Here is a 24,039-nt window from a genome sequence, read left to right as displayed (position 1 = left end):
TCCCAGAAATGGGATTAAGTCCATCAGACTATAAAGCCAAGTCATAACCCAGGAGTCAAACAATGTAGAAATAGGCTCCTGATTGTGTTTATTGCTGAACTCGGGCTAATGGAAACAAAAATAGTTGGATGATAAGACCTGGAGAAAAGTCTAAGAGCAGCTGGATTTATTTGGAGAGATAGAATAAAGGAATTATATCAAGTACAAAAAGAAAGTAGGTTATCAATAGGGATTTGTTTATTTAAAGCCAAAGTGATATTGGAGTTACTCATGTCGATTCTAGAGTCACACCACTTAGGCTTAAAATCCCTGTTCAACCACTTTTTATTATTTTATACAAAGGCACAAATCAGACTTCCCAGTAGAAAAATTGACAACGTCGTGAACTTAAAATTCACGAAAAGTAAGGCAAATACTAATAAAGATGAAAACATGTCCAACCTCACTATTGATCAAAGCAAACAAATTATTATAAACACAATGATCAATTTTTTTTGCCTATAAAATGGTAAAGAAGGTTTGTGGCTGTGATATTACTAGATGCTGGTGAAGGTTTCAGGAGGGGTAGAATCCCCCATCCTCACCCAGTGGGAGAGAAACTGGCATAATCTTTTTAGAAGTATATGTCGAGAGGCTGACATGTGTCCCTACTCCTTACCCATCTCTAAGAGAGAACACTTCTCTAAGGACATATATCAGAGAGGTGACCAGGGATATATGCATATAGTTATTCAGAGCAGCATGATGTATAATAGGGAAAAGTTAGTAAAGTCTAGAAGATAGGGAAAAAATAAATTGTGGAACACCTGCCCAATGTGGAATGAAGCTGTCATAAAATTTTGTGAAGACCACTTAATAACATGAGGTGATAGTCACAATGTCATGAGGTGCTATTCAGAGTGAGTCATGGATTGAAAAGTAGGATATAAAACTGTACATACATGGGATTCAATTTTTATACATAAATATGCAAGAAAAATTTTCAGGCAAATATATTAAATACTCACAGTTGTTATCTTTGAATGACCAATCCATGGGTGTGTTCGTGCTTAGTCACTCCATCATGTCCGACTCTTCATGATCCCATGGACTGCAGCCCACTAGGTACCTCTGTCCATGGGATTTTTCAGGCAAGAAATACTGGAGTGTGTTGCCAGCTCTTTCTCCAAATCCATGGGTAAATGTACTTAAAAATTTTTTTTCTAAAACGTTCTACAATTAAAAAGTATATTATTAGGGAAAAAATTAACACATAAAATTTTTTCTGGTGGTAACTAGACTCAGGAAAGATAACATAGCTTGAGCCTGCTAACCCTAAGTCATCTTTGGAGGATTCAGTCTTCAACCATCCCTTCTCTCTGGGAATTGGGAATAATTATTATAGCAACTGCTAATATTGAGCAATTACTATGAGCCAGGCGTTATGTTAGGCACTTTATTTTCAATGTTGCATTTAATCCTGACAGGAGACCAATAAGGTAGTTACTAGAATTCTTCCCAATTTACATAAAATGAGACTAAGACATTGAGTCTTAAGTGATTCACCTAAGGCTGTTCAGGGATTAAAGCAGAATTCAACCGGGAGTGAGTCTAGCAAACCAAGACTGACTCTAGAGCAAAAACAATTTTATTGATGCAATCTCTGCTTCTCTTAAATCTTTCCCTATTTAAAACAGTTCTTAATATCCAAGCAACTTAGTTTTTCATATTCTGAGCACTTTCAAAGAAAATGACTATTTAGATCTAAGAAGTATATACAGTAAATAGTGATAGAGAATTTATTGTCACTTTGAAGAAGATAGTCACCAGAGCTGGCTACATGGCCTGAGACATGCACGGACAGATAGGGATCACACTTAAAAGGGCTCCATGCTTGATTCAATGCTCTGATGTCACTGTCTTACAATTCTTAGTAATTTTCTAATGAGGAGCCCACATTTTTATTTTGCACAGGGCCTTGCAAATTATGTCACCAGTCCTGCCAGTCACATATGAGTAACTCAGTCTCAAGCCTCATTTAAAAGCATAGCATTTGGGGTTTAGAGTTCTGTTCTTTGCTTTTATTACCTACATGGGCCAGATGCTTGTAGAGAAAGTACTTCCCCTTGTTTCTATGACTCCTCCAATGGAAAGCATGCAAAGTACTAATCATTGTCTACCTGGCCTTCTTGTCCTCAGCACCTCCAATGAGTGCTGATTGAAATACTGCTCTCTGAGTGTGTGTTCCGTGTATTGCAGGATCTGCTTCATGGGGTCCCAGTGTGTGACCCAGTCTGGTTTTATAGCTAACCAGTATTGTCAGCTTTCAGGGTGAGAGGCAGGTGCCCGCTGTAAGGAAGGCTCAGCATATCTGGAACACCAAGGAATCTTCCAGACCAAAAAATAAAAGCTTCATAGTACGTACTGTTAAATAAGGTAATTCTCAGGGAGAATAGATAGGATTGTGTTCATTACATGGCCCTACTGTCTTGAATGGAATAGTGGCTGGGACAGTAGTTTGGTAGAAGAAAAACACATTGCTTATAAACTAATTTTCAGCACATTTGGGAGTATTTTGGGCTGCCAGACACCACTTCAGGAGAAACAATGAACTCTCATCTACTTTTCCTCAGAACTGTATAGGATTCCATATGACTAACTTCCTTGTTTGCTTGCCCTTTTAAAATGAGGTTCAGCATAGAATTAAGTTTGGGCCTCTGAGGGAGTAGATGCTTCTGCCAAACCAATGGGTTTCCTACCTAAGAGGGGTGTACAATCATTGTGCCAGTGAGTCGTCCAAGGTCTTGACATGCGCAAGCAGAAACCATGAGGGATAACAGGGAAATAAAATAAGGAAACACATAAGAGACAGTGACAAACAGAATTTAGTATTTGGTCAGTCCCTCTGACCAAATAAAATAACCTCTTTTTGCTGCCTTGGACCATGACAAACACAGATTTTCTCAAATCTGTTGATAACCAGAATCTCTTTAACTGCCAAGGAATTCTGTTGACTGTCTATTCACAGCCCTTGTTCCATCGCTGATGGAGAATGTCCTGTGCTTCAATTCTGGAAAAGGAAAAGGGTTTATGGAAGTTTCTAGAGAAGTTCTAGCTTGCTTTTATGAAAGAGCAATGAGGGAATCAGACCCTCCTGCCTGCTGGAAGTGAACTAGGGAGCTTGCTGCCCCCACTGCTACTGACCACCATTGTGCAGCCCTGAGGAAAGCCAGCCAGAAGCCAAAGTCAGAACCCAGAAGAGCCCCAAGGAGAAAGGACTGCAGAGAAATAGAGTCGAACTTTGGATGGAACTGAGCCTGAAGCCCACCCTCTCCGGCCTTCCCAATATACGAGCCAATGTAGCTCTGTATTGTTTAAGCTTGAGTTGGCCTATCTATTGCTTGTAGCTGAAAGCACAAAATGACCCTTCGAACTAGAGCCAATCTAGGATTTGGAGGAATTGGGCACCAGTTGTTCAGTCGCTCAGTCATGTCCAACTCTGTGACCCCATGGATTGTAGCATGCCAGGCTTCCCTGTCCTTCATCATTTCCCAGAGCTTGCTCAAACTCATGTCCATTGAGTCGGTGATGCCATCCAACCATTTCATCCTCTGTCATCCTCTTCTCCTTCTGCCTTCAATCTTTCCCAGCATCAGCGTCTTTTCTAAGGAGTCAGCTCTTCGCATCAGGTGGCCAAAGTATTGGAGCTTCAGCTTCAGCACCAGTCCTTCCAATAAGTATTCAGGGTAGATTTCCTTTAGGATTGACTGGTTTGTTCTCTTTGCAGTCCAAGGGACTCTCAAGAGTCTTCTCCAACATCACAGTTCAAAAACATCAATTCTTCAGCGCTCAGCTTTCTTTATGGTCCAACACTCACATCCGTACATGACTACTGGAAAAACCGTAGCTTCAATTATACAGACCTTTGTTGGCAAAGTAATGTCTCTGCTTTTTAATATGCTGTCTAGGTTTGTCATTGCTTTTCTTCCAAGGAGCAGGTATCTTTCCAACCTAATTATTTACTATTATTACAAATTAATTATTTACAAATTATTTTGTGCAAATCCCAAGTTCCCCAACATCAGTTTTCTCATTTAGTAAAGAAACATGTCATTGTTGTATACATACATGAGCTCTTACTCTTTAAGATGCTGTGTGCGTGCTAAGTCGCTTCAGTCTTAACTGACGCTTTGTGACCCCATGGACTGTAGCCCACCAGGCTACAGGATTCTCCATGGGATTCTCCAGGCAAGAATACTGGAGTGGGTTGCCATGCCCTCTTCCAGGGGATCTTCCTGACCCAGAGATCAAACCCACAACTTTTATGTCTCCTGCATTGGCAGGTGGTTTTTTGTTTGTTTGTTTTTTTACCACTGCTACTGCCAAGTCACTTCAGTCATGTCCGACTCTGTGCGACCCCATAGATGGCAGCCCACCAGGCTCCCCTGTCCCTGGGATTCTCCAGGCAAGAACACTGGAGTGGGTTGCCATTTCCTTCTTCAATGCAGGAAAGTGAAAAGTGAAAGTGAAGTCACTCAGTCGTGTCTGACTCTTAGCGACTCCATGGACTGCAGCCTACCAGGCTCCTCCATCCATGGGATTTTCCAGGCAAGAGTACTGGAGTGGGGTGCCATTGCCTTCTCCAAACGAGTTCCACCTGGAAAGCCCTAGTTTTAAGATAGGTAAGTTTATAATGTGTTCACTTTCATTTTAGATACACGTATATAAATAGTTCTTGAGTCATGTTTGTCATCACTCCATGCCTCTGCTTTTGTCTTTCTTTTAACCCCTTGCTGTTGTTATTGTTGTGTTAGTTGCTCAGTTATGTCCAACCCTTTGTGACCCCATGGACTGTAGCTCACCAGGATCCTCTGTCCATGGAATTCTCCAGGCAAGAATACTGGAGTGGATAGCCATTCACAATACTTTAGTTTGAGTTTCCCTATTTTTTTCTCCTTCCCCTTCATCAATTGTACGTAGCATCTCATAGATGTGTAGGAGACAGTGACAGAGTTGTCATTTTTTTTCTTCATTCAGCATTTCCCCAAAATACCAAGCAAAAGAATACAGTACATTCTTTTTTAAAAATATTTATTTATTTACGGCTGTGTTGGGCCTTCCTTGCTATGCAGGCTTTTCTCTAGTTGCAGTGAGCAGGGGCTACCCTCTAGTTTTGGTGTGCAGGCTTCTCATTGCAGTGGTTTCTCTTGTTGCAGAGCCTGGCTTTAGGGAGAGAGGGCTTCAGTGGCCTCAGCTCCCCAGCTCTAGAGCACAGACTCAATAGTTGTGGTGCACAGGCTTAGTTGTTCAGCGGCATGTGGAATCTTCCCTGGCCAGGGATCAAACCCATGTCTCCTGCCTTGAAAGGAGGATTCTTTACCGCTGAGTCACCAGGGAAGCCCTATAGTGCGTTATTGAAAGTATCTCATTGAAACCCAACCCTCACTTCTGTTCTGTGCATGGAACAGAAATCTGAGATGCAGTACTGAAGTAACTTTTTGGGGGGCAGAAAGAAATTTGTCTAATTCCAGAATAGCCCAAGTGTGTGGTATACTTATCCTCCTAGAAGGTAAATGAAATTGTCAAAGACATGTAATGGATTGGTAGAATTTTAAATGGAAATTGTGTGTGTTTTCAGAAATGCACTAACTTGTGATCATTCACTGCAGAGGGAAATGAAACTGAAGTGAGGAAAGAAAAATCTAGTCTGTGAAAAATACACAAATGCAAAGCAAAGAGCCATCAAGATTCTGGGAGACCCAGTGGTCAATTAAGTACCATGTAAAGATTTCCAATTTTCTTGTAGTAAATTATTTATTTAGCTCTTGCACACCATCAATATATTTTACAAGTTTAATACCCAAATTATAGCTGGCCCACCCATTTATGGCCCCATAAATGAGTCCTGACTTACCAATGTGAATTCTTGTTCCTGGCAGTGTCAGATTTAGATTGGATTTGGATCTATTGCTTTTATCCTTATCAGACATTTCGAGGCTGATATTTTATTGCTATATTTAAAATGGAAAGTGCTTTAAAATAGACTTGGGAGGGAGCACAACTGATTCCTGCCCCGATATGTCATTTCCTGACTTATCATCCTACTATAATCTAGGTTAAAGGGTTGGAAGTCCACATAGAATCCTTCTCTACTGAAGATTTCCCCCCACACAGAGAATTTTCCTGGAGGAAAGTGAGTGATTATAAAAAGAACGACTTTAATCTTAAGTAAGAGTAGCTGGAGCTTAAGTAGTAAAACTGACAGGCAATTTCCATGCCTATATAGTTTGTAAGTCAAATGAATAATAAAGAATATAAATGAAACACATCTAGCCATTTCTTAAGTGTTAAAGTGTATATGGCACTAAATTGCCAAGGCTTGTTTTTCAAGGGCTGAATTTTGTAAAATATGTAGAACCAACCAATAAATTAACGGCAGAATAGAAGACTAACAAATCAAACCTAGGCAACAGCTTCCACTTACAGTTATAAAAAGTATTATAGCTCTGAGATGAGAAACTCCATGGTTACAAATATGAAAACAAACGCAAGAGATGACTGATGGTGCCTCAAATTATAATAATATCAGATGGTGGTTTTAGGCCTTTGAAAAAAAAAGTTACCCAAATGACTTTTTTTTTTAACCTTTTTACAATACTTTTTTTTTTTTTAACTTGGCTACTGTTCTTTTAAAATAATTTTTATAGAAAGTTTTTTAGTGGTCTGTAATATAAACTTGAATATGAGGTTCACGAGAACCAGATTAGCTCTGTTGAAGGAAGAGGGACATGAGTTCTCAGCCCTTGTAGTAGCCCTAAGAGACAACAAGTACAAGACACTCCTTGGAGCTTATGTTCTCACTTGAAAAATGAGCCCATCTCATAGAAACAGAGTGGGGGAAAGTGCTTTGGAGGAGAAACATGCTATTTGGTATGAAGAGAAATTATTGAGAAAAAAGAAGGAAGCTTTGAAGAACTCAGAGTCATTTTTAAAAATCTGTAGCTTTAAGGGTTTACAGTTCCAGCCACAGCCCTCCAGCCCCAACACTGCCCCTGCACACCTTCCTTCAGGCCAGCCACACAAATTAAAATGTGGCATTCCTCGTGCAAAAATGGGATCAAACTGAGCCTCCTGCATTGGTAGGCGGATTCTTTACCACTGAGCCACCAGGGAAGCCCCTTATGCCCTGTGCAATAGAGCAGATTTCAGTGAGTGTTCACTGTTGCCAAATTTTAAAAGTTGGATGGCAATGAATAAATGTTTTCATTTATTGTATTACCTGGGCAGAACTTTAGTGGGAGAAGGCAAGTTACTTTTTAAAAACCATGGACTAGAAATTTAAAAATATTTTTTATGTACAATGCTACTTTATGTGAGTAGTGAAAGAGTTCACCTTTGAAGAAATAGCAGGTTTTGGATGAAACCCATGCATTTCCATATTCCATGCAACCTGGTGCTTAAATCTAGAGAGGAAAAAATGACTAGGCTGTGGAAGCATAAGGAATAGGAGTGAGTATATTAAGATTTCTTAAATATTCCTGGAACATAGGCAGGTATTTGGAAACTCTTTTTACTCACTGAAGAATGATGCCTGAGGGATAAAAAGACCTTTTTCCATTTTTTGCTATTTTCCTCATTTCCCTTTCTCTTCCCAGCCTAGCATTCCTAGAGTTCCCAGGTTTATAAAATACTTAATGAAAAAACAAGACCACATAGCTGCTCTTGTTGGTCCATGATTTTTTTTTTCTTATTTTGCACCTATATAGAAATATTTTCAGTTCAACTGTAAAAATTAGTAACTGTCTGAGTTAGGAGGGGGAAAAGTAGATGATATCATCTTCTGCTTTTTGAAGCTTCAGAATGCCACCTTCACAGAGCCTGCTAACCAAATCCCTTCCCTGGGAGATGTGAGATCAGAAGATTGAACTTCCAAGTTCCCCGCAGATTTAAGCACCAAACTCTCAGGGAGTGAATAAAAGACTACATCCTTGCAGAGAGTCCAGTTTTCTTCAGCACTTTACAGATTCAGTATGCTGGATGGAGCACAAGGACATCCTTCTGCAGAGGTTAGGAAACTCAGGCCATCCTTTATCACATTGATAACTTGGTGGCAGCTGGGGAGTACATTCCTCACTTTGTTCATAATCCCCATGAATTAACCCTTGAATGTGGCTAAACTCCAACTCAAATCATTTTATTAGGCCCTATTTATGTCTTTCCTGGCAATCTATATGAACATCATTCTTCCTTCCTGGCTGGTAGGCAGCCTGTTGTGCTCTGAAAGTGAAAGTTTCTCAGCGTGTCTGACTCTTTGCAACCCTATGGACTATACAGTCCATGGAATTCTCCAGGCCAGATTACTGAAGTGGGTAGCCTTTCCCTTCTTCGGGGATCTTCCCAACGCAGAGATCAAACCCAGGTCTCCCGCACCACAGGTGGATCTTACCAGCTGAGCCACAGGGAAGCCCAAGAATACTGGAGTGGGTAGCCTATCCCTTCTCCAGCAGATCTTCCCCATCCAGGAGTCAAACTTGGGTCTCCTGCATTGTAGTCAGATTCTTTACCTGAGCTATCAGGGAAGACTTGTAATTCAGGGGGAAGGAAGCTGGAGATACTGACAGGTAAATATTTAATAGTGAAAGGAACGTTCTCTCTTCAGATCCATACTCTTTTCCTTCATATCTTTTGGAGCTAAATACTTTGGAATAAAAGTAGCTTCTCAAAACCTAAAATACATTCAGAAGAGGCAAATCCTCAGAGACAGAGAGTAGATTAGTGGTTGCCAGGGGATGGGGAAAGAGGAAATGAGGGGTTATCACTTAATGAGTTTGAGGTGCTCTTTGGTGATGATGAAAAAGCTTTGAAAACTAGGGACAAAGTGGTGATTGTACAACACTGTGAATGCACTGAATGCCACTGAATTTAACACCTTGGAAGGGTTAGTTCTATGTTATGTGAATTGAGCCTCAATTTCTTACAAAAGTAAAACACTTCTCACAGACTTCACTCACTTTTCATTCTACAGCCAATTTTCTTATGAGACAGAGGTTCAGGGATATGTTCTAAGAAAATTCACATCACCAAATGGGTCTAAAGAAAAGAGTTTAACAATTAACCGATTAGTCCATTCAATAGCTATTATTTGAGACAGAAGAGTGTTTTTTCTCAACTACCTAAAAAGACTTCATAGAACTGATGCTTTCAAATCATAGTATTGGAGAAGACTCTTGAGAGTCCCTTGGACTGCAAGGATCAAGCCAGTCAATCCTAAAGGAAATCAACACTGATTGGAAGGACTGATGCTGAAGCTGATGCTCCAATACTTTGGCCACCTGATGCAAAGAGCTGACTCACTGGAAAAGACCCTGATGCTGGGAAAGATTGAGGGCAGGAGGAGAAGGGGGCAACAGAGGATGAGATGGTTAGATATCATCACCAACTGAAGGGCATGAATCTGAGCAAAATCTGGGAGATAGTGGAGGACAGGGAGCCTGGCATGCTGTAGTCCATGGGGTCGCAAAGAGTTGGACACTACTTAGTGACTGAACAACAACAACAATATCTTCCCTAGGTAAAGACAGTAAATACATCTCTCTCTAAATGAGATTTCCTCACACAGCAAGAACCACACCAGGACGGAGCTACCAGAAGTAGGAGCGTCATGTCGTGCTAGGAACTCATGTGTAAATGGCTTTGGCTGTTTGAGGGAACATCTCTGTTGGCCAGAATGACAGGGCCCCGTAGGATGCCCAGTGGCCCATCCCCAGTGACTAACTCGATTACTTTGTCCCACTTCAAAGGATCAGGCAACAGACGTGAGTGGCACCCGTCATCCCTTCAGTGTGAGCTGGACCCACCAGACCCACAGTGCTTGACTTGTAATGCAGGTGCTACATGAGCCAGTAATTAAAGAAATGTCCAAGTTACACGTGCCAGACTATTACACAATCCAGCCCTGATGGGGGCTTAAATATACTATTTATGAATGTTCCACTCTGTCAAATGCATGCAAAGCAGAACTGCTAAGGTATGAGCTAATTGACTTGATCAATGTTTCTAGTTCTCGCCAAATCTTTATTTTTGAAAAAAACAGCCAAACCCTGTCTACATTTTAAAAGTATATATTCAGTTAGACTCTTTCATCACAGCAATTGTGACAGATGCATAACCCCGACTGGCTTGGTGCCTTAACTGCATGGACTTCCGAATCTCCATAAACCCTTATTTACTAACCCACAACTGCCCAGCTGCATGTCCATTCTAAGGTTTAGATTTGCCTGGTATATAATTAGAGATGAACTGTTGGTTTGTTTTCCAGTAAAAACATATAGCATACAATAAAATTGAGAAAACCTGTCAGCACTTTTTGTAATATCATAGATGTATAGAACCAGAGACCATAGGGAGCTTATATTCCAAATGTCCTCATTTTTAAAATGAAGCGCAGAGAGATTAAATGACTTCTCCAAAGTCCTAGTGGGTTAGTGATGGTGTCAGACTAGAAGCCAAGTCTCTGATTCCACTTTGTTGGTTGTGATCTACCACACTGCACTTCCTCACTTAAGAAGCTCTGAAGCCAAGAAATGATGCAATTCCAGAAATATACCATGATATCACATTTTAAATTATTTTTCCACAAAGAGTATAATGAAAAAAAAAAAAAAACCCGCAACAGTACCTTAGAAATCTGTATCACGTCTCACACATGCCTCTCCCCTGGCATTAGGCAAACCCAGAAGGCCTAGGCCTTGTTGAAACCTTAAAACAAACCAGGCCAATTTTGAGGTCTAGACAGGCCCCAGACAGGGTTTCCCGAAGCTTTGAAATGCGATTTTAGAACTGGATAATTTAGAGGCAATTTAACCCAGAGACCAAACTGACATTCAGAACATTTATTTTGAAAACATTTTTAAAGCATCTCTTCACCCCTTTAAAACAGGATTTTGTGCTTTACTTGGGGCAGACCAACTGAAATTGTGGTGATTAAGGTTCAGATTCACTAACTCTTGGTAAGTTCTAAACACAAAAACTGCAGCCCCCTTCCCAGTCCACTTACCCCCTTCCCAGTCCACTTACCCAGGATCCAGGAGAAACTTGCTTTGTCAAAAAAGATTCCAAAAATCATGTTCAACTTTTACATTGTTTCCACAGCAGTGAAGGGTTATATTTTTAGGTTATATTTATTCAAGAGTCCCAGGAACAATTTTGACTACAACTTTTGTTCATGGCAGCCAAATTCTCCACTTATGCTAAAGATTATTGCTGCAGAACTCAGTCTCACAATTAGTGATTTTTCTTTTTAAGTGAAAAAGCGAGTGCTCTCCAGATTTCTGTTTTAGGAGACAAAAACTGAGCCATAGTCTCCTCATCTATAAAGCAACCAGGAGCCACAATTAGAAGATACCAGAAATTCTATCACAATCTAAATGCTGCATATGAAGTGGAATTCTCAGTATGTGGGGAAAGCAATCATTTCTTATTCAGATTCATTTTCTTTAAGGATACAGCTCAGCAAATCAGAGTAATTTTATTTTTCAAATAAATGTTCCTGTTAGATGGGACAGGTTAGCCAAAAGTATCTGAGAGCGTCAGAATATGCTATGTCACAAATGAGAGTAAATAAATGATTCTTAAAGTTTAGATCTTGAGAAAGCACAGTTCAACTCTCTCAACAATGCATGATTCTCATTAATTATCTTAAAATATAAGTGTAGAAAATAGCATCAGGCTGTGATGGCTCTGCAATCTCTGGGCTCCTTCTTTTAATTCTTACTCGTCATTTTAAATTCAGCTTTTTAAGTCTTAGTCCGATTGCCCTTCGGGAACAATAAAGTGGCAATTAGGTAGGACAAAGGCATGGAATAGACACAATTACTTATTGCCATAGTAAAAGAAAAAAGATGGGTCTATGAACCTATCAAAAAAACCTGCAAAATGGAATGGGCAGCTGGACCTTATGAAAAATATATCCAAATATTTGCAGAATGTATTTTTGGCTACCTCCCTATAGAGATATTAAAACCATTTTCTTTTATTGGAGAATTTACTACCATTACATTTTATATTAATTTAATGACTTTGATCAGGCAATCATCATTTATTCGCCTAAATTACCAGTCCCTTAATACTTCATTGGGAAAGAGAAAATATTTCATAGAACATGAGGCAAAGCCTCTAATTACTATTAGAGCATAATTTAAAACAACTTCAACAGGTATTATAATTTTGACCAATTGGGTTACTAATCTGGAGAATCAATTATCTCCCAGACCCCTTCAATTTGCTGCCTCCTTTAATTGGCAGTGGCTGTCCAATTACACATCTGGCATAGTCATAATATTTGCATCTGTAAATAGCCAACCAATCAGCCAACTGAGCCTGGTTATCAGGTAACAATCATGTAGTTTTGAAAACTTTGATATATTTGTGGGTCAAATTATTTCTGTAATTTGGCTCAAATTATTCACAAACTTTTTCTCCTCCCACCATTCATCTTAAAATTTCTAAATTTTAAAGAAATTTTATTCACATAATTCATTGGTTTCCCTCCTTTCTCTGATCCCAATTTCAAGACACTCAATCTCAAAAAAAAAAAAAAAAAAATCAAAGGGAACAACCTGCTCATGGCAAAAACAGAAAGTTAAATACCGCCCAATGCTGTAAGGTGAAACTAGTACAGTCTTGTACTACCAATCACAACGTTAATTATGCAAGCCTTTGAGAAGCAACAGAGCCACGAGGGTCATAAAATGGCCATTCTCTTTGATCCTATAAGACCATGTCTAGAGTTTTATCCTGGGGAAATAATGCCATAGAGGAAAGAAATCTACTTTCCAATGGTGTTCTTTCCAATGCTGACTTTAACAAACAGCAACAACAGTAAAAACACAAACAAAAACTGAAACAAAAAGGTCTACATATAGAGTAATATTTAAATAACTCACATCAAGTAAAAAAGTAGCCATTCAAAATGGAAATGACTGACGGTGAGGAAAAATAAGGAAAGTGTCTATGGCATTAAGTGAACTAAGTAAACTAAAATGAAATGATTGCAACAATGTACAGATGCTGCCCATATTCCTCCTACACATCAAAAGAAGTACAATGTGATATAATCTCTAACAGCAAAACCAAGATTCTTTGTGACCTAAAGAGGAGCTATCACACCCATTTGGGAGGCTGGAGATGGCATGGAAGCTTGCATTCAAGGGCTCCAGAAAATTGAGAAGGGGTTACCATAGTTCAGTGCCAAGGAAAAGGTGTGCTATACCTGGGCACCATCAAGGATCCCATTTGGCTGACTTGGGGGCATGTAAACAGGAAATGTGATCCACCTGCCTGGAAGGCGAGGCCAGCATCTTACTGGGAAGAGCTAAAGGTTAAGGTTTATGTCTGCAAACAGTGAGGGAAGATAAACATTTAGAAAAGAGGGAGGCTGTATGCTCTTGGCAGACAATTGGGGGAACTGGGTTTGAATCTCGCCTCTGTCCTGTGGTACCTTTTTGGTCTTGGGCAAGTGCCTTAAGCATTTTGAGACCCGATTTTCTCATCTCTGTAATGGTAGTCATACCTACTTATTAGGGTGATTGTGGGAATTAAAGGCAATATATATAAAGTACCTGATACCTAACAAGTACTGCACAAATTGTACTTATTGTTGTTATTAATAAGAGTAATCTGATATGAGAAAGCAGTATGGATAAGAGTAAGGAATAGAAGATGCTAAGAGAGTCACTTTAAGTACTTCCTCTGCTGGATTATAATACAAGGAAAAGTGGTGTCTGAAGTAAGGTGATGTCTGTGACAAATGAAAAGATGGCACAGAGTCAAGAAACACCGTGGAGAGGGACTTTTCTGGTGATCCAGGTCCAATGGTTAAGACTCTGTGCTTCCAGTAAAGGGGACCTGGGTTCAGTCACTGGTCGGGGAACTAGGATCCCACATGCCATGAAGCAAATAGGCCCATGTGCCATAACTACTGAGCCTGTGTGCCACAACTAGAAAATCCATGAGCTGCAATGAAAGATCTGTATAAAGCAACAAAGACCCCCGTGCTATAACTAACACCCAACGCAGCCAAATAAATAATTTAAAAAAAGAAAGAAAGAAACACCATGGAGGAGGAACCCATAGGGCTGGGTCAGGATGAAGCCAGGTTTGATGGGTATGAAGTTCATATAATCAAGAATCTTATATGATTCTTTTATAAAGAAAAACAATAAAGTGTTAAGTATAAAAGTTATAGTAATACTAATTGTTGGGCTAATAACTGGGCTTCCCTGGTACCTTAGCTGGTAAAGAATCTGCCTGCAATGCAGGAGACCCAGGTTCGATCCCTTAGTGGGGAAGATCCCCTGGAGAAGAAAATAGAAATGCACTCCAATATTCTTGCCTGGAAAATCTCATGGACAGAGGAGCCTGGCAGGCTACAGTCCATGGAGTGGCACAGAGCTGGACATAAGTTAGCAACTAAACCATAAGTGTGAACATTTATTTAGAATGAGAAAAAGATCATAACAAATAACAAAATCGAGAAACCTGACAAACACCACTAGTGTCACAAAAAAGCATATTTTTAAAAATGAACTGCCTGACAAACCTCTAGAATTCCTATCTTTGTACATTTTTGGCTGTACACTGGATTGCATCTTCATATGGCCAATATCTTATAATACAATTTCCTATGGAAAGACTAGGAAGAAACCTCAGTCTCTCTTTTAGCATGGGTGATCACAATTTGTTTTCTATTAATGTTAGTTTTAAAATTTTTTGGCTCATAACTCATTATTAGTGCTGTCATGTAAATTTTTAGGCTTGTTTAAAGTTGCAAAACATTTCTAGTAAGTTTCCTTTATGTGTAAATTGTTAAAGATGAACCTAATATTTACAGACCTGCTATCAGTTTGTGCCATACAAACACAGGCTGATGAACTCTATTTTTCATTATTCATATTGCTGTTGTTCAGTCACTAAGTTGTGTCCTATTTTTTGCAACCCCATGGACTGCAGCGCGCCAGGCTCCCCTGCCTTCACCATCTCCCGGAGTTTGCTCCAATTCATGTCCTCTGTGTCAGTGATGCCAACCAACCATCTCATCTTCTTTTGTCCTCTCCTCCTCCTGCCCTCAGTCTTTCCCAGAATCAGCGTCTTTTCCAATGAGTTGGCTCTTCATATCAGGTGGCCAAAGTACTGTAACTTCAGCTTCAGTATCAGTCCTTCTAATGAATATTCAGGACTGATTTCCTTAAGGATTGACTGGTTTGAATTCCTTGCTGTCCAAGAGACTCTCAATAGTCTTCTCCAGCACCACAATTCAAAAGTATCAATTCCTCAGTTCTCAGCCTTCTTTATGGTCCAACTCTCACATCCATCAGAGAAGACGATGGCACCCTACTCCAGTACTCTTGCCTGGAAAATCCCATGGACGGAGGAGCTTGGTGGGCTGCAGTCCATGGGGTTACTAAGAGTCGGACACGACTGAGCGACTTCACTTTCACTTTTCACTTTCATGCACTGGAGAAGGAAATGGCAACCCACTCCAGTGTTCTAGCCTGGAAAATCCCAAGGACGGGGGAGCCTGGTGGGCTGCCGTCTATGGGGTCGCACAGAGTCGGACACAACTGAAGTGACTTAGCAGCAGCAGCAGCTCACATCCATACATGACTACTGGAAAAACCATAGCTTTGACTAGACGGACCTTTGTTGGCAAAGTAATGTCTCTGCTTTTTAAAAATATGCTGTCTAGGTTTGTCATAGCTTTCCTTTCAGGGAGCAAGCGTCTTTTAATTTCATGGCTACATTCACCATCTGCAGTGATTTTGGAGCCCAGGAAAATATAATCTGTCACTGTTTCCATTGTTTCCCCATCTATTTCCCATGAAGTGATGGGACAGATGCCATGATCTTAGTTTTTTGAATGCTGAGTTTTAAGCCACCTTTTTCACTCTCACCTTCATCAAGAGGCTGTTGGTGTGTTCTCCTTACAAAAGAAAAGAAAATGTACGGTGGATTCATAATTGCATACACTACATTTTAGAGTACATTCTTGATAGGAGAGAACTATTACGTTGACCAGGTGTTGATGAGAAGTGACTCCTTGGCTTACAACTTTACATACCAGGCAACTGAACGTTCCGCACATTCACGCTGTGTTTTCCTCCCACCCGCACAGCATGATGCACTTCTGGCCTGGCTTCTTTATGTTATAAGATCAATGATTCAGCACACTGGGCAGTAGGAATATACTGGAAGGCATTCCCTATTTTGGGACAACTTGCACTAACTAAATATAAACAGAAGTGCCTCCAGAACACATAAACATGTCCCATTAAACCCAAATGAATGAATCCCCAAGCTCAATTTGACAACCCTCTTGCCCAGTCTCCAACTTGGCACCTGACAAGAGGGCAAGTGTGGCTGAGGAGAGGGCACAGTGCAAAGAACGTCAGCTGAAATATCTTATTTTCCCCAATTTTACAAAAAACATATGCTTTTACAAAAACACATTGTTGGGCTGCTGCCAGAGACCTGTGCACAAGAGAAGCCCTGAACTAAAGCTTCATCTGCTTCATGGAAAATGTCTCTTTCAGCAGTGATTGAATATTGTAAGTAGACAATGGAGCAGGCAGTAAGGTTAGGAGTGGCAGTAAGGTTAGGAGTACCAGTAAGTGGGAAAATTATAATGCCATTAAGGCAAGAAAGAAAGTCAAAGTGAAAAGGATGGGGTTAGTTTTGTTGTATTGTAGAATGGTTAAGAAAAAATATAATCGCAAGTTTTCTCATAACTATGGTGAGTTTAAGATTCTGTGGAACTTCCAAGACCTGACAAGTCTGTGGGACTGTCAAGGTTGTAAAATTACTTAAAGAGGGCCTAAAATGAGAAATTCTCTGAGTAACTGAAAATATTCTTCTGAGTTCTCAGCCTGTACCTACAATATTTATTTCCATTTTTGACTCTTTCATTAATTCCTAACTTGGCCAGTCTACCATCTACTGAAAGCAAACATTCTTGTACTGATAGTTGCTAAACAACAGCGACAAAAACCTGTACCCTGAGATTATGGTGGTTGGGGTGTGGGTAAGGAATTTGACATAAAGCTTCGGTAAAACTGCAAAGTCCTACTTTCTATTCTGTGTTAAATAATTCACGGAGCCTTCGGTGTTTTTAAAAGAGTCCTATATGACACAGAACCAGCAGGAATCTCCATTTACTGTTCTTTCTCTGCCAATTCTAGCTTGGAATAAAAATAAAAGAGATGATAGATAGTTCGCTTATTATCTTGGTCTTCATTTAGACCATTCTGTCTACAGTGCAAACGGAGTAATCAGAGGATGAATCAACAGTGAGAGCCGTTGTGGCTGCTGTACACGACTGTAAATTCATGCTCATTGAGGCTGACATTGCTTGACAGTCTATTTTTCATGTATATTACTTTTGCTATCTATTTGAGTCTTTGTCTATTGATAGTTAATGCATTTTCTGTATTGTTCCACGTAGCAATTGTGGTTATCTGGTAACAATACAATGATATAAGGAATTAAACATTAGTAGGCAATTTATAAGAGAGCTGAAATTTTACATTCCAATAGATAAAATTGAAAAATGGAACACATAAAAGGCAATAAGAATTGGAAGGCTGTTTCTCACTGACTGTGTAAATCAGAATCTCTGAATCATTTTAGTGTTGTCTAAGGATTAACAGAAGTTAAAACCTTAATGTCGTCAATGGAAACTGGGGAATACTAGCTGGCATGAAAAGAAAACTGTAAAACAATCTTTGTTTTGCCCTTTGGGGAGAAAACCTCGAGTAACTGGTCTGGTTTCAACTGATAAGATAAGAAAAAGAGTAAACTGGTGGGGGTATCTGAACCAACTCTAAACATATCATTCTTGTAGGATTTGATAATACTCATTAAAAAAAAAACCTATTCTCTTTATTGTTCATTTCTGATGGAGGCATGTGTCTTGTGCTAGTTGCTGGATTTATTAATATCTGTATCATAGATCTGTAGTTTCATAATGTAGGGAGAAATCTCTTATCACAAAATTCTGGTCTAAATAGATTTAAGATCTTAATCTTGCCCACAAAGCCTGTTCTCATGGAGCTGGCTTTCCTTCAGCCCAAAATGATCATCAGTCCTCCTCTGTGCCAGCCGTTGGCCAGGCAAGGCAACAAGGGTCTGACACAGTGTGGCAGTCATAGAAAGAGATGGATGCTAAGTGGTCTGTTTAGCATTGCTAACTAGTGGTCTAACCCTAACCACATTTCTGATAAAATGTGGTCCACTGGAGAGGGAAATTGCAAACCACTTCATTATTCTTGCCTTGAGAACCCCATGAACAGTATGAAAAGGCAAAAAGATAGGACACTGAAAGATGAGCTTCCCAGGTTGGTAGGTGCGCAATATGCTACTGGAGATAGGTGGAGAAATAACTCCATAAAGAATGAAGAGATGGAACTAAAGCAAAAACAACATCCAGTTGTGGATGTGACTGGTGATGGAAGTAAAGTCTGATGTTGTAAAGAACAATATTGCATAGGAACCTGGAATGTTAGGTCCATGAATCAAGGTAAATTGGAAGTGGTCAAACAGGAGATGGCAAGAGTAAACACTGACATTTTAGAAATCAGTGAACTAAAATGGACTGGAATGGGCGAATTTAACTCAGATGACTATTACATCTACTACTGTAGGCAAGAATTCCTTAGAAGAAATGGAGTAGCCTTCATAGTCAACAAAAGAGTCTGAAATGCAGTACTCGGGTACAATCTCAAAAATGACAGAATGATCTCTGTTCATTTCCATGGCAAACCATTCAATATCACAGCAATCCAAGTCTATGCTCCAACCAGTAATGCTGAAAAAGCTGAAGTTGAACAGTTCTAAGACCTAGAAGACCTTCTGGAACTAACACCCAAAAAAGATGTCCTCTTCAATATAGGGGACTGGAATGCAAAAGTAGGAAGTCAAGAGATATCTGGAGTAATGGCAAATTTGGCTTTGGAGTACAAAATGAAGCCGGGCAAAGGCTAACAGAGTTTTGCCAAGAGAATGCACTGGTCATAGCAAATAGCCTCTTCCAACAACACAAGAGAAGACTCTACACATGGACATTACAAGATGGTCAATACCAAAATCAGATTGATTATATTCTTTGCAGCCAAAGATGAAAAAGCTCTATACAGTCAGCAAAATTAAGACCAGGAACTGACTGTGGCTCATATCATAAACTCCTTATTGCCAAATTCAGACTTAAATTGAAGAAAATAGGGAAAACCACTAGACCATTCAGGTATTGACCTAATTCAAATCCCCTCTGATTATACAGTGGAAGTGACAAGTAGATTACAAGGCTTAGATCTGATAGAGTGCCTGGAGAACTAGAATGGAGGTTTGTGACAATGTACAGGAGGCAGTGATCAAAACCACCCCCAAGAAAAAGAACTGAAAAAAGGCAAAACGGTTGTCTGAGGAGGCCTTACAGATACCTGAGAAAAGAAGAGAAGCTAAAAACAAAAGAAAAAGGAAAGATATACCCATTTGGATGTAGAGTTCTAAAGAATAGCAAGGAGAGATAAGAAAGTTTTCCTTGGTGATCAATGCAAAGAAATAGAGGAAAACAGTAGAATGGGAAAGCCTAGAGATCTCTTCAAGAAAATCAGAGTTACCAAGGGAACATTTCATGCAAAGATGGGCACAATAAAGGACAGAAATGGTATGGACCTAACACAAGCAGAAGATATTAAGAAGGGGTGCCAAGAATACACAGAAAAACTATACAAAAAAGATCTTCGTGACCCAGATAACCACAATGGTGTGATTACCGACCTCGAGCCAGACATCCTGGAGTGCAAAGTCAAGTGGGCCTTAGGAAGCATCACTATGAACAAAGCTAGTGGAGGTGATAGAATTCCAGTTGAACTATTTCAAATCCTAAATGATGATCCTGTTAAAGTGTTGTGCCCAATATGCCAGCACATTTGGAAAACTCAGCAGTGGCCACAGGACTGGAAAAGGTCAGTTTTCATTCCAATCTCAAAGAAAGGCAATGCCAAAGAATGCTCAAACTACAGCATAATTGCACTCATCTCACATGCTAGCAAAGTAATGCTCAAAATTCTCCAAGCCAGGCTTCAGCAATACACGAACCATGAACTTCCAGATGTTCAAGCTGGATTTCAAAAAGGCAGAGGCCAGAGATCAAATTGTCAACATCCATTGGATCATCGAAAAAGCAAGAGAGTTCGAGAAAAATATCTACTTCATTTTAATAACTACGCCAAAGCTTTTGACTGTGTGGATCACAGCAAAGTGTGGGAAATTCTTAAAGAGATGAGAATACCAAACCACCTGACCTGCCTCCTGAGAAATCTGTATGCAGGTCAAGAAGCAACAGTTAGAACTGGACATGGAACAACAGACTGGTTCCAAATTGGGAAAGGAGTACATCAAGGCTGTATATTGTCACCCTGCTTATTTAACTTACATGCAGAATACATCATGTGAAATGCTGGGCTATCGGAAGCACAAGCCGGAATCAAGATTGCTGAAAGAAATATCAATAACCTCAGATACGAAGATGACACCACCCTTGTGGCAGAAAGCAAAGAAAAACTAAAGAGCCTCTTGATGAAAGTGAAAGAGGACAGTGAAAAAGTTGGCTTAAAACTTAACATTCAAGAAACTAAGGTTAGGGCAGCTGGTCCCATCACTTCATGGCAAATAGACGGAGAAAGAATGGAAACAGTAGGAGACTATTTTTTGCAGGGCTCAAAAATCCTGAAGATGGTGACTGTAGCCATGAAATTTCTCCTTGGAAGAAAAGCTATGACCAACCTAGACAGCATATTAAAAAGCAGAGACATTACTTTGCCAACAAAGGTCTGTCTAGTCAAAGCTACGGTTTTTCCAGTAGTCATGTATGGATGTGAGAGTTGGACCATAAGGAAAGCTGAGTGCCTAAGAATTGATGCTTTTGAACTGTGGTGTTGGAGAAGACTCGAGAGTCCTTTGGACTGCAAGGAGATCCAACCAGTCAATCCTCAAGGAAATCAGTCCTGAATATTCACTGGAAGGAGTGATGCTGAAGCTGAAACTCCAATATTTTGGCCACCTTATACAAAGAACCAACTCATTGGAAAAGACCCTGATGCTGGGAAAGATTGAAGGCACAAGGAAAATGGGACAAAAGAGGAGGTTGGATGGCATCACTGACTCAATGGACATGAGTTTAAGCAAGCTCAGGGAGTTGGTGATGGACAGGGAAGCCTAGCAAGCTGCAATCCATGGGGTCGCAAAGAGGGGGACACGACTGAGCGACTGAACTAAACTGGACTAGTGGTCTAGCTAGTGTTGTAACAGTTTGCCCCAGAACTTTGTGGCTAAAAACAACAACAATGATTTTATCATCTCTCATGTTTTCTGAAGGTCAGAATTTGGGAAGGGCTTGCCAGGCAGTATAGCTAGGCAGGGACCTATCATAGCTGTAGTCAGATGGTGGTTGGAGCCTCAAAAGCAGAGGAGCAAAGTAGGTGAGAGTTGGCCAAGAGTCCCTGTCGCTTTCTGTCTCAGGGCCTATGTGGTTCCTCCCCATGTGCTAGTGTGGGCTTTCCCACAACATGAAGGCCTTTTGCTGATGAGTTCCAAGGGGTGAGATGGAAGCTGAACCACCTTTTATGGATTAGCCTTGGAAGTCACAGGGTGACACTTTCACATTCCATTGGTCAGAACAGTCACAGAAGTCAAATTTCAAGGGAAAGAGACATAGACTCACCTCTCAATAGGAAAAATGTCAAAGAATTTGGGGATCTATTTTCAAACCACCACAGTGAGGAATTTGAATTGACTGGGCTTAGTGACTGATTGGGCTTCCCAGTGGTGCTAGTGGAAAAGAACCCGTCTGCCAATGCAGGAGATATAAGAGTCATGGGTTCGATCCCTGAGTTGGGAAGATCTCCTGGAGGAGGGCGCAGCAACACACCCAGAATTCTTGCCTGGAGAATCCCATGGACAGAGGAGCCTGGTGGGTACAGTTCATGGAGTTACAAAGAGTTGGACATGACTGAAGTGACTTAGCACACACATATGATTATCCCTGTATATAAGCCAGGGATCTGGCCTCCGGATCTTAGTGGAGCACTAAAGATTAACTTGAAAACATAGGCTTTCTTAACCACAAATGTGGGCTTATTTAATTCTCTTAATCACCTTGTGAAAGACATAAGCAAAACAGGTGTTTTTCCAATTTCTACTGACAGCAAAATGGAGGTTGGGACAGTTCAAGTCACTTTCCCCCCAAAACACTGCTGCTAAAGGAGGCAGCCTAAATGCAAACCAGGTCTCCTGCTGTGACACCATGATACGCAGCTTCTCCTGGACCTTTTATACATGATTTTCATTATAGTGGAACATTTGGAATAATTGTTAGGTGACAGAATTGTTTGTAATAGAAACAGACATTCTGGAGAATCAATACTAAATCAAGAGGATATCAGCTGGATAGTATTACGACCATGGTTCCATTGAAGGTATTCATCTGTAGGGTCCTTTCTGTTTGTTTTTTTTTAAGAAATAGCATTAACACATTTATTACAATAATTTTCCTAGGATGACAGTGTCCTGGGGCATTTCTCTGGACTAACACCTTATTAATCACTAATAGAGTCCTGGCTCTCATTTTAATCATGTGTCCAGACATTAAGGGAAAAACTGAGAATTTAACCTTCAAGATTCTTGTGGCTAAATTTATATCCTGTTATTAAGATACCTGCTTTCTGGGGAGGCACCATCAGGCAGAATAAGGACTCTCCTAGCTGCAAAATGAGGCAGAGGGACTTAGGCCACTTTTGTCCAAGGCCTTTCCTGGCCCACCTTATTTAAACACAACACACTCACTCCGAACCTCCTTTGATTTACACTGCTGCAGCTCAACTGTTTTGAAAAGCTGATGTTGTGGAATTCTTAAGTCATCTGTGACCTAGGTCACTAAAGACAGGAGCAATTTAGTAAAAGTATTAATTGAAACTCTCCCTGACAAGCCCTACTCCTCCAGATAAAGTTACACATCAAACCCACACAAGCTGCTGGGCTATTCTGAGCAGCCTGAGATTTTCAATATCTCATAAACAGTCCCCTCAATCACTACAATCTAATAAGGCTATAATCATCATTGACACTATAATGATTAAAATGAATAAAACCCATTAAGAAAAGTCATGTTGAGTTATTAAAAGTTTCGCTCTGTGTGATATGTAATCTTTTATCCATTTTTTATGATGAAATCTGTAACCATCTATCCACAAAAGACCATTAATTTACTGCTCTGTGGATGTTACCATGCTCTTTAGTTTAACAGCTTATCATTGATTTCTTGAGGGAGATATTATATTTGGAGAAATACACATGGAACAAAAGCCCGAATGTTGCTGTAAATTTCCCACTGACAGGATGATCAAAGTATTTTGGCCTGGTCTGCAGCCCAGGGCTGGCGAACAAGTTTTCTAGAGCAGAGAGAGCCCTCCAGCTACCAGGCAGCAAATCCATGTTTTTAGGCAAAGCAGATCTTCTAAGGAGAGGTCATGTGCACAACGAGGGGGAGAAACAATAAAATGTCCATTAACTGGAGCCTAGTTAACTGGCTTATTGGCATCTATTAGAAACAAATTGCAAACAAAACTGATCCTATTATAAACTTTTCCTTGTCCCCTCCATCCAGGGCAGTCCTGATTGGCTCAGAAGAGCCCCAGCAAATACAGTGCTGGCAGATGACTCCTTTATTTGCAAGGAGAAGACTGGTTTGCAGCCAGCAGCAGCCTACAACCCTGACCAGCAGACAACTGCAAACCTGGGAGGGGTATGTGGGCCCGCACAGCAGACAGAGCACTGGAGAGGCAGCTAATGTACTCATGCCTACATTCTTTCACCAGGGACTTTTTTCCCTAAGCAAACAACAATAAAAAAATCTGAATGGAAGAATGTGTACAGAGTGCTGAACTAAGTGGTGGGGGAGCCCGATTCTTAATGTGTACTTTTTCTCATAATAAACTCTGCTCCAATATC

The 24,039-nt window shown here is 40.3% G+C and overlaps 2 long non-coding RNA genes across 2 annotated transcripts in view; one reads left to right on the top strand and one right to left on the bottom strand.

Moving 5' to 3' along the window:
- LOC147374133 (uncharacterized) overlaps window positions 1–24,039 on the bottom strand; it is a 56,600-nt gene that overhangs the window by 18,070 nt on the left and 14,491 nt on the right. Inside the window, exon 2 of the long non-coding RNA XR_015162473.1 lies at window positions 1,008–1,212. This is a non-coding gene — a long non-coding RNA (uncharacterized LOC147374133). The remainder of the gene's footprint in view (window positions 1–1,007; window positions 1,213–24,039) is intronic.
- The window catches only part of LOC147374134 (uncharacterized), a 109,296-nt gene extending 85,257 nt beyond the window's left edge, over window positions 1–24,039 (top strand). The window contains exon 2 of the long non-coding RNA XR_015162474.1: window positions 1–24,039. This exon is cut by the window's left edge and continues 83,111 nt beyond it. This is a non-coding gene — a long non-coding RNA (uncharacterized LOC147374134).

This window comes from Bos grunniens, chromosome 4 (assembly GCF_055505025.1).
Source record: "Bos grunniens cultivar Pamir isolate PY7600 chromosome 4, Bosgru_T2T1.0, whole genome shotgun sequence".
In the NCBI taxonomy this organism is placed as follows: Eukaryota; Metazoa; Chordata; class Mammalia; order Artiodactyla; family Bovidae; genus Bos; species Bos grunniens.
The sequence above is the reverse complement of the archived record's forward strand: the minus strand, read 5'-3'. Positions and strand labels throughout refer to the sequence as shown.